The 16,785-nt window shown below is 46.2% G+C and overlaps 1 protein-coding gene across 1 annotated transcript in view; it reads left to right on the forward strand.

The window, feature by feature from the left end:
• Positions 1-16,785, forward strand: part of NCAM2 (neural cell adhesion molecule 2) — a 160,588-nt gene that overhangs the window by 86,433 nt on the left and 57,370 nt on the right. The window lies entirely within an intron of this gene.

The raw sequence follows: 16,785 nt of genomic DNA on the forward strand, positions 1-16,785 counted from the left end.
CTACTGTGATTCATATGATTCTGGAAATGACAAGGTCTGTTCCACAAATATGAATAATTCAGTTTTATGCAGCTATTCATATAGTAGAAAATAAGTTTTTGCCTTGCAAACAAATGTTCTCTTAATTTTATTCCAGCAATTACCAGTAACAGAATTAAAAAATTATTTTCAAAAAAAGTATGGTACTTTTTAGACCGCTGTTCTACTGCTCATTAAGAATCTGATACGTGCATTTGCAAATCAAAATAAGTATCCATTAAAAAAATGATTATAAAATTTTGTATATAAACACTTCAGTTGGGAATAAACACATGATATACAAAGAATGGTAATGGAACTCAGGGGGAGGTAGAGGATATTGCCTGTGAAAAGGGCATTTGGATGAATTGTTTCTGCCCAGCAAGCAAAACAGATTTGTTTACAAAATTTCTCTTCTCAATCTTTCTTGGATTTTAAAATTCTGGATTATCTTTTTTGAAGGTAATTATTATTTTTGAAGGTCAGGTCTTATTTTTGAAGTCAAACCAGTGCATTGGGAATTCTCTTCCCTCCCCCCATGGGGAATGACTAATTTTGTACCGAGCATTATGCAGTTTTGCTGCAATTTTCACTTCCTTACAGTTTATTCATATCTTCCCCCACCTAACTCGATATGCATAATGATAAAATATCAGAAAGAAAAACAGTCTTGTTTTGATGTATGTGTGGTTGCTGTGAAATTCTTTTGTTTTTGTTTTACCCCCACACCCGCAAAATAAAGACACGAGACTTCGGCTTGGATAAAAATAGGGCCACTTTATTAAACTTCAACTGCAGCAGGGCAATAACTCTGTACATCAATCGTGCGGGGCCATATGGGGGAAGCGGTCCTAGCCACCTACCTCCCCCTACGTTCTCATTGGGCGTACCACCTGGCTTGAGGCCCCAGCTGGCAATTGCCAGCTTAGGCCTTTCACCGCCACCCCCAAAGGGGCAAGGCAGCCGGACTTCAGGTTAGCCGGCAGAGCCGCGCGATCCTGTCAGTCCAGGCCAGGGGTCTGCCTGCCTGCCTCCTGGAGCCGGTCAGGCATCATGGAAGCGGTTCAGACTTACCCTTAATCCTGCTGCCTTGGATAGACACCGAGCCAAGTCCCTACCTACCCAGCCCCGCCAAGTCCCTACCTACCCTGCCATAGGGGAGGACAGCCTAGTGCTTGTCCTCACCACTCCCCACAAGGAGAAACTCCTTCAAGCCCTGCTGCAGGTCTGACTAAAACAAATCATTGCCAACAGGCGACAAATGCACCCCATCGCTGTGGAACAGGGCAGGCTCCATTAAACCCAATAGCCGGGTGCCTGATAACTGCCCTGCCCTGCTCAACCACTACCCTCCCCAGGTAATCATTAACTCTTTTTCTAGTAACATCTATCCTGCGTACACTCCGCGCCCCCCGCCACACTCGCTGCGGGAGGAGATTCAACCAGAGGATAGCCATCCCCGGGAACCAGCTACAAAGAATCGAGAACTCCCTACGTGCCTGGAGCCTCAAGGACATCGAAGTCCTCTGGCCCAGATCGTTCTCCCCTAGATGTACTACGATTACCTGAAGAGGGGGATGCCGGTCCAGATAATGCAGCAGCACAGGCATAAACTGGCCCCATCACATGCCCCTTCTGGCAACCCAGGAGACACTGGCAAAAAAAACCCAGTCCCAACTGGGAGCCAAAGCTGCTGGACACTGCTCTTTTCCGGGCCCAAAAGATAATCGAATGTCCGCAGATCAGGACCCTCACCGGAGGCAACCAATGCAGACCTGAAATAGAAAAGGCAACATAAGCCATTGAATCAACAAAACACAAGATGCCCGCAGGCAACACAACCAGGGACTCCCAACTTACGGCCCCCGCACTGCACCAAGGCTGGCGATGCCAGTCAACACGTCCCCCAACCACTGGGGGAGCCCGTAACAACTGCCTGCCAGGCCCCACCGACCTGCAGGCCTAACGCACATAGTACCGAAAGGCACCAGAGCACCACCGGCCGATCTTTTTAATGGCCCCCGCCGGGAAGCCAAGCCTGGCTGTCATCGACGCTGCACCGATCCGAAAAGAGTGCAGGCCGAACAGGTCGGGCTCCAAGCCGCGTCCCCGCAGGGCAGCTTGAAACACAGCCCTAAACTGATAAATGGTCAACGGAGAGGCATTCTCATGACGAAAAAGGGGGCCCGCACCCTGCAGTGCCACCCTGCGATAAGCGACAATCGCCTGTACAGGGCAGATCTTGACAGTAGCCGCACTCTTCAAATGGACCCATTGTCCTTTACCTCGTTGATCTGTTTTAGACTGCCTTAAAATAAAGAAACATGATTAGCTCCCAACACACAATCACCCCACCGCAGGGCTCTATCCCCAGGCTTAAACTTGGAAATGGACAAACGTCACTGGGACGAAAAGCCCCAAAAATAAAACCAGGCAACAAGCCTTAAATAACAGTGCCTCGTAACGAGACATACAGAGCGTATCAAAATCGGCACAAAGGGCCTTCAACATACCAGGAGTAACCGGCTGACGGATGTCAATGGGTTTGGGGCAACTCCTTCTCAGCCCTTCCAGCCTTCTCCTGATCCGAAAATCAGAAGTGCTATCAACCCAAACCAAAGCCCTAGCCTGAAACAAAAGGGCGGCTAAATAGACAGCGATCGAAAGCGCTGACAGGTCCCTATCCCTGAGGGCAATGATGAACCTCATCAGGTGATCCACTGGCAGAGGCCACGCGTCCACAAGATGCCGCTGCTTGTGGAAAACCACAAACTCTTGAATCTTTCTGGCGTAACTAACCCTGGTGGCAGTCGCTAGCGAGGCCCAGATCATATCCAGGTCGGCTCTGAGCCAAGGCTCCACAGCCATAGGGGCATTGGGTCTGGGTCCGGCCGCGCCCCCGGTGCCAGCTGCCGAAAGCGCTCCCCCTGAAAACGAGAGAGAGCATCGGCAATGCTGTTCCGCACACCGGGCACGTGTCTAGCTGAAAAAAGGGGGGTTAATTGATAGGCACTGGAGAACAAACGCTCTCACCAAGCGCATGACCCTAGACGACTTAGAAGTCTGACTGTTAACGATTCTGACCACCGCTTGGTTGTCGCACCAGAAGTGGACAGAAGAATCGGCAAATTCCTCGGCCCACACATGCACAGCAACTAAGATGGGAAAAAACTCCAGGAACGTGAGGTCTCGAGTGATGCCGTCCTGCACCCCTTCACCAGGCCAGCGGGCAGCGCACCATCCCAAACCCGTGCCCCCCGGCCGCATCAGATTGCACCTGAAGCTCATCCTCAACCAAATACCTCGGCCTCCAAAAAGACACCCCATTGAACTGGTCGAGGAACGCTAGCCATGCCGCTATATCTTCCCTAAGGGACCGCGAAACCCGCACGCGGTGAAATGGCCTACATAACCCTGCCATTTCTTCACACATGCGCCTCAAGAAGGCCCTGCCTGGAGCCACCACCCGACAAGCGAAGTTGAGGTGCCCTATGAGCACCTGCAACTCCCTGAGGGTCAGCTTTTTTTGGGGGGGGGCTGCAAAAGCCTGCCGAAGCAAGCCAGACAGCTTGACCAGCTTTGCCTCTGGGAGCCTACTACATTCATTAACGGTGTCCAACTCTATGCCGAGGTAGGTCAACCTGGCTACAGGGCCTTCGGTCTTGTCATGTGCCAGGGGAACACCCAGTTGCTCACACAGCGTCACAAATGAGTCAAGCAACAGTTCACATGTTCCAGTACCTGCTGGTCCCATAAATAAAAAATTATCAAGATAATGCGCGGTGGTCATGTGACCAGTCCGATATTGGACCGCCCATTCCAGAAAGGTACTGAAACATTCGAAATGGGCACAGGATATTGCACAACCCATTGGCAGAGCCCTATCAATGTAGTAGGCGCCCTTGAAGCAAAACCCCAGGTGACAAAAATTATCCAGGTGGACAGGCAATAGGCGAAATGCTGACTCAATGTCCGCCTTTGCCATCAAGGCCCCTACACCACATGACCGCAACCTCCCCACGGCCTGGTCCAGAGAGGTATACCTGACTGAACACAGTTCGCCAGGGATGCCGTCATTCACAGATGATCCCTCAGGGAAAGACAGGTGATGGATCAATTGAAATTCCCCCGGGGCCTTTTTGGGAACTACCCCGAGAGGGGAGACCCGCAGGTTGGGAATAGACGGGGTTGAAAAAGGACCAACCACCCTGCCCAGGTCCAACTCCTTAGAAATCTTCCTTCTAACAACATGCTCTAACCCTTTAACGGAACGCAAATTCTCGGTCAGCACAGGCGCAACAGGCCGCACCGCCGGAATTAGAAAACCCTTCAAAAACCCCTTCACCAAACATCTGGCAGCAACTCTGTCCGGGTAAACTCTTAACCAAGAACACAGCTGTGGCAACTTAATCGGCGTTGGCCCCCTTTCCATCTGCAGGATTGAAGGGGGGTGCCCCGCCTCCGCGGCCTCGGCCTGCCTGCCTCCCAGGGGCCTGTCTTGGCCCTCCCAATTTTGGGCACGAGGACATGGGATGCTTTGCTCCACACAAGCCACAGGCGTTCAAGAAAGTGCAGTTATTTCTTCCGCACTTCCCTGACGCATTGTACTCGAAACAGGTTCTTGGGTTCTGAACCCACTGAGCACCGCTAGGTGCCTTGCCAGGTTCAACCTTATTCCTGGCAATAAGATGCCTGCTATCAGAGCGGTCACCCCATGCCGGCCTGGATGGCAGGACTAGCTGTGTCCACAATTCCCATTGTGGGACGCGCCAGTCCAGCGCAGGGTCGTGAGATGCACGTATGCGAAAATGGTGATCATACGCCACCCAAGCACTACCCGTATAGTCCCTGAAAGCCCTGTGTACTATGTCCAAATATTTGCACAGAGCCTGGGCACGATTGGGATACATCTGGAGTAAGACCGAGGCATAGATGACATATCCATTTAGCCAATTGGCCCAGTTCTTGTCTATTTTACGCCTCCGAACAGACTCCTGATCCCTGACTGGCTCCCCTACCTTCGGCATGGGCTCAGGCTCCATCTGCAAAAGGCTGAATACATCCACATACTCACCTCGCCAGATTTTCTCTTTCACAGACAGAGCCAAATGCCCCCAAGAGGAAGAGCAATGTCCCCGTAAGACACCCGGGGGCGTTCACCTGCATCAAAACAGCCCCCCATCTGCATCCCAGGGGCAGCCAAAGGACCCATCAATTGACCCATAGGGGGCACGCCCGGCACGCCCTGGACCCCGGGTGCCCAGGCTGGAAGCGGGGGGGCGCCAACCCCAGCAGCAGCTGCCGGGGCCTGCACACCTCCGCCCAGCGCCCCCTGTTGGTAAGGACCCCAAGGGTAATAAGGGTTAGCAGCCCCCCACTGAGACCAAGGCAACCATTGTGAAGCAAGGGCCGCTGAAGGGAAAGCAAAGCCCTCCCTTTCATCCCAGACAGTGCCGACATTGTTGCCCACATCCTGCACCGCCTCACCTGAAGGACCTATAGCCGGCTGCCCACCACTGGGAACGGCCTGCAAGGCGCCCGTAATCTCCACCTCTGGCACCTGGGCAGCCGGGGCAGGAGGTTCTGAACCGCTCACCCCACTTGGCTCCAGCACACGCCTGCTAGAAGATAAAATCCCTCTCAGTCTGGCACCACGCCCCTTCCTAGTTGACCTACGCAGCGGGGTAACCACACCCGAGACCCCACCACCATCACCCCTCCCCGCCCTCCTCAGGGCCTTCTCCTTTTCCCGGGCATCAAAACTGCAAGCACAGCCCAAAGCTCATCAAACTCATCCTCCCCTTCAGATGAGGAGGCGGGAGAGGAAGGAGGAGGGGGAGCAGGTTGCTTGGGGGCTTCCCCCCCGCTTAGACTCTTCTTCCCCATGGTGTGAAACCCAGTGACAAATTGCCCTCCCCCGTGTGCTAATATTCACAGTAGGATACAGTGCTAGCTAGCACAAAGGGGAGGAGGTGCACTCCTGGGCTCACCAAGCCCTCAGCAGGTGCCAAAGGCATGCCAGGCGAAGAGCTGGCTCCCCTCCGAAACGCTCCTCCACTGGCCCGTCGATCGCTGCGCTGGCGCCTCCCTCGCAGGTCTGCCGCTCGCTGCGCTTCGCTGCCCGGGGGAGGGGCGCAAAAACGCTTCCCACTGCTGCCCCTCTGCTGCTCCTCGTCCTCAGCCCACCAGCCCTGGCCTCAGGAGGAGGAGAGAGGCAGGCTCAGCGCTCCTGCTGAGGACACGTCCGTCCTCGTTGCCGCTCAGGAACACACTGAGCCTGAGGCGGAGCACGCTCTCCGCACCAGAGCTCTAGTACCACCTCCCCAGCCGTGAGAAGCAATCGCGGCTCAAGCCTCAGCCTCAGTGCACGAGGCGGGGCGGGGGCAATTGGCTGCTAGCGTCTGATTGGCACTAATCGCTGTTATCAGTGTACAGCCGTACACGTGCATTTTTCTTTGCACAGTTTTTATCGATGTAACATGCACTCCTGCACAGTGTTAAGGAGCATGTACTCTGGTACATAAAATGAATCTTAAAACATGTACTTTCGTTGTTTTCTGTATGCATGTATTATAATATATTGGTAATATAGAACAGAGGATGTAACTGCAGTTTTTGAAGGAACTGAAAGCTGGATAGTGCTTCTCCTAATGATTCTGCCCACTGAGAAGAGTGAGAGTGGAATATGACATATACAATGTTATATAGAATATTAGCCAATATAGCATGAACATGAGTTGTGAATCCTTGGCATACTAACATTGCCTGTGTAAGAATCAGCAGCTTTATTGAAATGTGACACAACTTGCTTAAATTGGAACTGAATTTATCTTAATTGTGTCTAAGGTTGTTCATTAATTTTTAATGCAACCACTGACAATTCAAGATAAGCATTATCGAACTGGTAAAAACTTACATTAGAAAATGAGCCATTGTGAATTAGTCTTATCATATTACAGGAGGAGGAGGAGGATAAAATCCTTTCTGTTAGATAACTGCACAGTTAGCTTGGATTACAGATTGGTATGAAATAGGACAAGATTCATATCATAATGAAATTGAACATCAGGGAATTTCTATGCCATTCACAAGCTTATTGTAGTCTTCTAGGAGAGATTGAATAAAACTTATCAAAGATTTATAAATACAAGAAGTTCTAGCAAGAAAAAGTACATTTTTTCAAATTTTTTCAACCCTTTGAATTCATTCATTCAAATGAAGTCATTCATTAAGACATACACTGAAATTCATATTTCAGTAGATGAGGATGTTTAGTATTTGGGAAAGGTATAATCTATAGCTTTAATATTTTGTGAATGGTTCAAGCAGCTTTCTCATGAGGAAGCCTACACCATGGCTTCCTCATGAGGAAGCTGCTTGAACCATTCACTAATGAGGCTATACTATATCTCCAAAACTAGACGTGATAGGGCAAAATGGATGCCATTTTTGGAATCGGCACCCCAAATTCATGTCAAACCACCATAAAGTTTGGGAAAAACTTTTCTGACCCTCAGTTTTGTAAGCCTGTGTAATTTATGTTTTTATTACTACAGATCAACCATTTTACCACTCGTAAGTTAGGAAGGATAATTTATTTATGTTAATTGACAATATGAAAAGGTGTTTATTGCATGCAAATTAAAAAGTTTGGTACCTTCCTGAAACTGGTTTTAGAAACTGAGGGTGCTTTTGAAGAAATTAATGCAAGAATTAGACCAGAATTAGACCAGAATTAGGCAGGAGGTCTGGTCTAGAGGGTAGAGCCTCCGTCTGCCTGAAGATAACATCCACAAGGTCGCCAGTTCGAGGCCACCGGCACCGTGCGTCCTTGGAGCAGCTGACAAGCTGAAGCCAAGCAATTCCATCTGCTCTGAGCTTGGGAGGATGGAGACCAGAATGTGAAGCCAGATCGGAATGAAACACCTTGAATGTAGTGGTTCTTGAAAGAAAGAACCTTCTTTGAAATTGTAAAAATCCCTATTTAATAAGGGATTTAAATAAAAGCCTGCCTATGTAAACCGCCTTGAATAAAGTCTTGAATAAAGACCAAGAAAGGCAGTATATAAATACCTGTTGTTGTTGTTGTTGTTGTTGTTGTTATTAAGAATTCAGAATAGAGATCTGGTTTTGATTCAAAGGTGCTTTTGTGTGAACAGAAGGCATTTCAGGGACCAAGGAACTACAGTGGAGAGCAAGTGCAGAAAAACCACTCACATTTCTTTGGAGTCAAGTCAATTCATGCTGTCGTACTGTTGGCCAACAGACTAAGGCAAAGAAGGAAGACCCATAGCCAGGGAGACAGACCAGGGACAGACTGCGCTTTCTCCCATTGTGGAAGGGATTGTCACTCCTGAATCGGCCTTTTCAGCCACACTAGACGCTGTTCCAGAACCACCACTCAGAGTGCAATACCATAGTCTCTCAAGACTGAAGGTTGCCAACAACAACTGTTGGATGACATGTACAGTATTAGAACAATAACTGTTCAGCAGAACTGAACTGTGTAATTTAAATGTTATGTTCTATAGTAGACGTTTTAATTTTCTTTTGTATTTTAGTATGTTTTTAAATAAGAAAATGTGGACTATCAGGTGCATGTTGAAACCCTTCATGGGTAACATGCTCCATGACATTTTCATACTGGGCTTAAGCCTAGCTCAGGGGCCCAGCCTGTTGCCCCTGCCAAAAGTTGTGAATGGTTGTGTTGTTTGCCCTGTCTTTACCCCACACAAGGCAGGAGACTGGCCTGGTACCCAACTGATGCCTGAACCAGCTGGGGGACAGGACCAGATAACTCTATTCCATGCTTGGCTTTCATCCCTAGCATTGTGAGCCTGACTGAGCACATGACTCAGATCACTGGCCCAATAGAAATTTCTGAGATTAGCTGCTCACTGTTCAGGGGCTGGATAGGATTTTTTTTTAACCTATACCTGATTTTGGCAATTGGTATGGACACTTTTTGCCTACAACAGACTTTCCTTAAGATGGGTTTAGCCAAATGGCCACAACTGGCAGTTATAGCATGGGACAGAGAGTAGGAGTAATGATTTGATGACTAGTATGAGATGAGAGTCAGCGGGAGAACCACAATTGTGCTCAAGAGGCTATTTGGCTCAGAAATGTAGGCTGGTGATCCCTTGGGCTTGAACTGTAAGTTCTACCTCAAAGTTTACCAAGGTCGGTGTCGTAAACTTGTCTTACACTCCCAGGGTTTTGGGTGCTTAGAGTTCCTGATTCCTGAACCCTAGAGCCTCAAGAACCCCTGTTCGGTAGCACTGCCACCACCCTATATGTGCCAGTGCCTCAGTCCAGGGACACTGAGACCCTCTAGGCTTACCTATATCCCTTGCAGGCACTGAGCACTTTCTTTACTTAAAGTCTCAGTCCTCAAGTTACTAGTCCACAATGAGGATTTGGTAGCTTGCTGAACGGATAGGCAGGATTCTGAACCTTTGTCCCCAACAAACAATGAACAACTTAGTAGAGGGATTTTTACTTTATTAAGTACATAGGGTTACAAAAGGCAGCAAATGCTAGAGGCATAAAAACTTCTAGGAAACATATCTGCATAAAACAACAAAGCTAACTGGCTAGCTCTATTATTCTCTAACTCTCACCTGGGTCAGCTTCTTTTGTAGACCTTCAGGTCAGTTACCTAAGAGGCCACATGGTCCTGGCCTCATGGGGGCAGGATGTGCACCCACCTCCAATCTCACCAAGAGACAAAGACCCTGTCCTATGGAAGTGGGGCTGGATGCTAGCCCTCTCAGCTCTTCCCTCCCCCCTGGAGATCTACAGCTGCATTCCATCCTTGATGGATGTCTTTCTGGCTGCCTAGGTGCTACATTATCACCTTCCATTGAGTTGTAAATTCCTAGCAGCTAGGAACTGCAAGCCACTTCTGTGTTACTGTTTTAGCTTGGTTCAGGCTTTACATGTTACTAGGCCTAAACTGTACATATTCATGACAGTTGGAAAGCTATGATCGCCAAGAGTTGGAAAGCTATGATCGCCAAGAGGCAATCTTATCTTGGAGCCAGAGTGGTATTGCTTGACAGGTTCGTGTTTTCTTCCTGGGTTAGGTCCACAATTAAGGTGGGAGGAGTTTGTGTACACACAATCAGCTGCAGTTGTGAATTAATTACTATAATAAACATGGCCCATTTTGTTCCATGTCACTTTGTCCAATGTGACTTGCGGTTGATACCTGGACAATGAAATATTCTTCATCAATATCTCACTATTGTCTGACTCTGAGCCTGTATTCTTATACTGTATCTCAATTGCATGGTATTAAGTTCTGAAATGATTTATTGCAATATATGACCATTAAATGGAATCTGTGAGATTGAAGAGCTTTAAAGTATTAGTAGTATCACAAATAAAATGCATATCCCTAAGAGAACTAGTAAAATGAAGAAATTAATAATGTGGCTTCTAATGGTTATATGGCAGAGCCTGTACTGAGATTCCTTGTAATGAATAATCTCATTTTCCACACCCTGAGGCTAAATTTTCGAGAACAGATGTAAAATTTAAAACTTGATGCTGGTTGCATATCTATTTATATAACATGCATTTAATTATAACTGCAGTGTATGGTACTCTTTTTTTTTTTTAAGCTGGTCTTTCACATGGTAATTATAACCCAACTTTTAAAAATAGAAAAAGGAGAGATTTAGAGTAAAATAACAGAAGTTGTTGAATGAATTGTTTGAAACATATTAATTAAAATCCATTGTATTTAACTTCAGAATCAAAAATAACCATTCTGTATTATGTCTCTTGCAGCATTAAATGTGTACATTTGACGTTGATTCATTTAAATACTTGGAAGGACCACCAATAAAAATAGATAAAAAGTACAAAATATGGACTGAAATAATAAAATTGATATAATTCAGTTATATTTGTTATTATAGTCATATAAATACAACAATTTTAACAATGCTGCAAGTCTTAGGAACTATCCAATTTAGTTTTGAAAACACTTTATATTGATTTGTTGTTTTTATAACTTTCCAGCAACACATTCATGATTTCTCCTTTCATTCACAAAAAGTTCTGAAATGGAGAGCTGTCATTTGGTGAGGAATTAGGATCAAACTCTGGAAATGTGCTTCTTATGGCCACCATTTTGCAGTTTAACTTAAGCTTTAGGTCTGTTGAGTGAGAGTTCAGCAATTCCTTTGCTATAATAGATATTCAATAGGATGAGAAGTCTCTGCTCGCTTTCCTTCCCTCTACTGATATACCAAAAACTGAAAATCCATCTGACTGTTGCATGTTAGACATAGATAGAATTTTCATCTTCCTGAATACTCACGTAAACAGTGTTCTTGTCTGTCTTTTCTGAGTGTTATTAAAATGCAAGGAGATAGTGTAAGTGTTGGCTGTTTGAAAGTGGCTATTCAAGAGAACCTGAGAACCGGTATCCAGAGCAGAATGCTGGAGACGTAAGACAAACAGCCCAATCCTGACTAAATTCTAGTGCAGCAGCAATGGCGTGGGGTACGCTGCATCCCATGGTGGATTTTTGGGTGCTAGAGGTCTCCTCAGGGTAACGGGACACTTGTCCCCTTTTTCTGGGGTAAGCCCCAGAAGAAGCCACAATAAGTCAATTCAGACCTGCAGCAGCAATATTGCTGGTCCCCGTCCTTGTTGATCTGTACAGGCGAATTAAGTCCTGGAATGGGATTGGGTTTTGGTGTGCACTGCCATCATTGAACCCTCCCCCTCATGGGCCCAATCTGCCCACCCTACCCTATCACCCCGTTCTACTCTGCCCCTGCCACCACTGCCCCTCCCCCTTGTGCTGGGCATACCTGCTCCAGTGGGCCTCCATCACTCTGCTGATGTATGAGGCAAGGCTCTGGCCCTCGCACCAGCACACCGGCTCCCTGAACTGCCGCAAAGTGCTTTACAGCATATTCTGTTGGCACAGGCCTTGAATAGACCTGTAAATGTCAATTCAGCTGGTGATTCATATGTATCTGGACATTAAAACAGAATCTTATTTCTTGTGCTTCCCTCATCCTCATCATTTCGCCCCATCCTTGTCTCTTCTTCCATTTCCTTTTTTTCTTCTTTTCTAATTGTTTAACATGGTTGATTTTTGTTTTTTTAAAAAGCTATATTTTGAGGATTAAAGTTTGAATTGTAAGGTATGCTGAGTAGTGTGCTTGCATATGAGTTGCAAATGCAATTTGATGCAAATGAGTCACAATTTGGCTTGCATTTGAGTTGCTGCTGGGCTTACCTGAGACTATTTTGTTTTCTTTGCACGTTCCTCTATAAGAATTTTGCCTTTGCAATACACCAGTTGTACATTCCTACAGATTCAATTTTAGTCTACATCATACAAGTTTTGATAAGTTATTGTTTAATTTCAGAATTGTTTACCGCTTTCAGGGGGAAAAAGAGGGGGAAAGCAAACAGGATTTCCTTCTGTCTCTAGATCCTGCTGAGAGCTTTGAAGTTGATTTAAAGTAAACTTAAATTCATTGATTTTATTATCACAGCATATGCCTTACCTTTTAGCATGCAAATTGAAATATGTTTATTATCAAACTGAAACTTGGCATTTTAACTGCATGGTGACATTATAGCCAGATGCTTGACTTGCCAATGAATCTAGTTATTTGGGTGCTGCACACAGATGTAATTGGGTCAGTGAGACAGTTTCTGATTATAAATCAATAATAGTGTCTTTAAAAAAAATAAAAATACCACCTAACATTTTTCCTCTCTTTGCTTACCAACAGCATTATGAACCTATGCACCACTTCTCTGAAATAGCTTTTGCATTCAGTTTAAAAGAGAGAGAGAGAGAGAGAGAGAGAGAGAGAGAGATTTCTTTTTCTCATCTGCTATAGGATTCTCACTTTAATAAAGGATATTATGGAAAAAAGCTACAGTGACAAAAAAAATATTTATGGACATTACTTTCTATATGCGATCCCATAGGACCCTCTTTTTCTTATTGTTCTGTTTGAGGAATCCTCAAACTGTATAAAAGAAAGTGATTTCAGATAATGTCAGTCAGCTTTGGCTTCCAAAGCCCATGCTACCATATTTTACAGACAGATAAGTCTGTCACATCTCCTCCTGGATAACAACCTTCCTTCTGATATTTACAATGGAATGCTTCATAATTGCCTTGGAATACTAAACCTGTAGAATGGGATTCATTTTGACTTTGGCTGCAGTTTGATAACACACTTACCTGGATGCAAGCCTATTAACTCAACAGGATCAACTGTTGATTCCCCTGAGAAGTTCAGGTTCATCATTGCCTTGCATTTTGAATAATGTTTGACTTAGGGCGCAATCCTAACCAACGTTCCAGCACTGACCTAGCCACAGTGCAGACCCAAGGTAAGGTAACAAACACGTCCTTACCTTGAGGAGGCCCCCTGGACTGCCTCCCCACTGCAGGATGCAGTGCATGCCACATTGGCACAGCTATGTCAGTGCTGGAAAGCTGGTTAGGATTGCGCCTATAGTCATTTTGTGGAGTTTTGTACATTATGTTGCTTACCTTAGTGCAGTTGCAGTCTCCTTGATTAGAGGAAAACTCTGGATGTGCACAGCTTGACTTGCCACATCTTTAAAGATTCTTTTTTCATGGAAAAAGCAAATTCTCCACACTGGCTCATAATCAGTAGACTTTTACTAGTATTTATGTTATTTATGATTGTTCCAAGATTGAACTATAAAATAAGTTACAAAAATTCATAACATGCCCTGGGGATGCTCTAGATGTGCCCCCACTTCTAGTGCAGACTGCTAATGGGGGCAGACTGCTGCTCCATTTTTACACACAGGGTAGATATGAGATTATTATTGATGTGCTCAGGATTGGGGTGCCACAACTTAACACTGGCAACTATTCTTTTAGAAAACTAAGGGCGCAATCCTACCCTGCACTGGAACAGGCAAGCCAAGACGTTTGAACTGTATCCAGTGCAGGATAGGGGCCCAAAATGGCTCAGACAGAGGCAAGGGGAAACTTTTCCCCTTACTCAGGGTAAAGCACCCTGGTCCCTATGGGTCTCCTTGGACTTGCGCCACCCTCTTGAGGTGGCACAACTTGGACTTGTGCCACCTCAGGAGGGTGGTGCAAGTCTGAGGAGACCCATAGGGGCCAGCGAGTGGAGTGGCTTGAAGCTGCTCCAGTCTCCTTGGGAACAGGGGTTGGGATCCGGCATAACTGCCGGATCCCAGCCCTGCCTCCTGCTCCCAATTTGCCTGCCCCGGGGCTGCCCACTGCCGGTTCTCCACCCACCCAGGTTCGCTTCCCTCCCACCCACTCCAGAGCCTTGTGTCAACCCAGCTGGGCTGATGAAAGGCTCACGGAATAAGCCACCACAGAGGCTGGATTCAGCCTCCATGTGTGGGCGTACCACCGTGCGCTGATGCAGCTTACTCCCGAGGAGGCAGAGGGACTTGCGCTGGCCCATGAGCACCTCAGGATTGCACCCTAAGTTTCCAATCCTATCAAACTTTCCAACACCAATACAGCCGCAATGCAGCCCCAAGGTAAAGGAGCAAATGTTCTCTTACCTTGAGGAGACCTCCGTGATTGCTTCCCCACCACAGAATGCAGTGCACACCCTGTATGCATGGCTACATTGATAGACAGCTGGATAGGATTGGGCCCTTAGTTAAATTTGTCAGTATTTAACTATAATGATGGAACTGATGTTTGCATTGTATTGATGGAATTGCTGCATTTACCTATGGCAGTAAGTAAATAATGTGCTGTTATACATTACTAATGATCAAGTGAACTATCATTTGAACTCTGCTAATACAGACTGTGATTAAACATTGTATTTTACACCTGAGCAGGTGGTTTTTCACTTTTAATTTACTAGACACGGATTCTAGTATTCTGTTTCCTACAGAATAATAGAAACTACTGTACTATACTAAGCTGTAGTAATAAATTTTTCACCAGTGATTCTGACTACCCAATGATTGCTCTGCGCCTCCCCCAATTTTCCCCCCAAAATAAATACTAACACAAAATAGTGTGTTAGTGACCAGCTTCACCATTTTGAAGAGTTTGTGTTGATCAACAACTTCAGAGCATACTTCTGCTTTATACAGTTTTACATCCCTTCTGATTTTCTTGTTCCAAAGCTACTTTGGCAGGTATTATGCATTTGCAAAGGGTGACAGAAAATCATACAGTGAGAACTGTTTCGTATTTAAAAATAGTTATTGTATAGATGAAATGTAATCCAAAATTGGTACAGCAGCTTAAAAATAACTTTTTTTTTTTTACTAAGGAAAAAAATGCACAGGATATGCAATATTTGACATGGTATTTTCACAAGAACTTACGTTTTACTCCAATACTGCAATGCATGCTTATTTTAAAGTAAGCATGCATTACTTACAATTCAGTTCTACCTCCCCCTACCCTATGACATGCAGCACCAGCAACAGAGCACATGTGGATGCTTTGGGGGGGGGGGGCATGACCAAGGCATGACATAAGGAAAGGTAAATAAAACTTACTGCTTATCTCCCCATAAGCCACCTGGCCACCAGTGGATCTCCTTGGACCTACAGCAACTACTTAGCTGGTTTAAATTTAAGGAGAGTTAGAGGGCCTGTCAGATCAGGGAGAAAAAAAAAAAAAACAGCCCCTCTGGATCAGGCCCATCTGGTCCAGCCTCCTTTATCTCACATTGGCCCACCAAATAGGGGGATAGTGTCACAATATGTGCTGCTACTGCTGATATCCTCCCTTCCCACCCTGGGCTTGGTCCAGTCCCCAAACCGATCCTCTTCCGAACCACCCCTGCTGCCACCTTATCTGCTACATTTGGGGTGTCCAGGAGCCATTGATCTCTGTGGGGCCTCCACACATTCATGCTGGTGGTGCTGACCCACATACTATCTGAGAGCCTTTTGCACTGCCAGACCAGGATAGGATTGGAAATTTAATTAAATTATAGGGTATGGTTTGTAAGCCTATATTTGTCAAACAATCTTCTGTAGTGCATCTTAATGCAGTGCAGGCAGAAAGACTATCTGAGCATGTGGCAAGTTGGCAGCATCTTTCTGCAGTCACTTTCCTTTGGTGCATTTCATTTGCATATCATGAAAAATAGCTATCTCAGAAGGCTGTCCCATTATTCTTCTGGGTCTCTTTTGTATTAAGAAAGAATATATTTCTTTACCTAATGTGTAATTAATCTGTGGAACTGCTTGCCACAGCTTGTGGTGATGGTGTTTGGTCTAGATGCCTTTAAAAGACAGACTTCTAGAGGAAAAGCCCATCTCAGGTTACAAACCATGATGTGTATGTGCAATGTCCTAATTTTAGGAGTAGGCTATCTCAGAATTCCAGGTGCACGAGAGCGGCAACAGGCCTCTCTACCTAGAGGGGGGAAGTGGGGCAAATACCCCAGGCACTGTGCTGGGGGGCACTGCTGCAACACACCCCCTGTGACATGCCCCTCTCATTCATCAAGAACCATGCTGAGAGAGGCTACAGGAGTACAGCCACTCTTGGCATGGTTCTGCGCTGCTCTGAGGGTTGTCCCTCCCCTCTTGTAAAAGGGGAAGAGAGGGGGCCCCTCAGATGTGTCTGGGAACCGCTCACTGCCCTGTCATCGAACCCTCCCCCTTACTCAGCTGTGGAAGCAGGCCCACTGGCCTGCCTGCTTCCAGCACAAGTTAGGATTGTGCCCTCAAGCACATAAACAGCCCATAGACAACAGTCGTTCAAAGAAAAAAATTTAT

The sequence above is a fragment of the Tiliqua scincoides genome, chromosome 3, assembly GCF_035046505.1.
Source record: "Tiliqua scincoides isolate rTilSci1 chromosome 3, rTilSci1.hap2, whole genome shotgun sequence".
Classification (NCBI taxonomy): Eukaryota; Metazoa; Chordata; class Lepidosauria; order Squamata; family Scincidae; genus Tiliqua; species Tiliqua scincoides.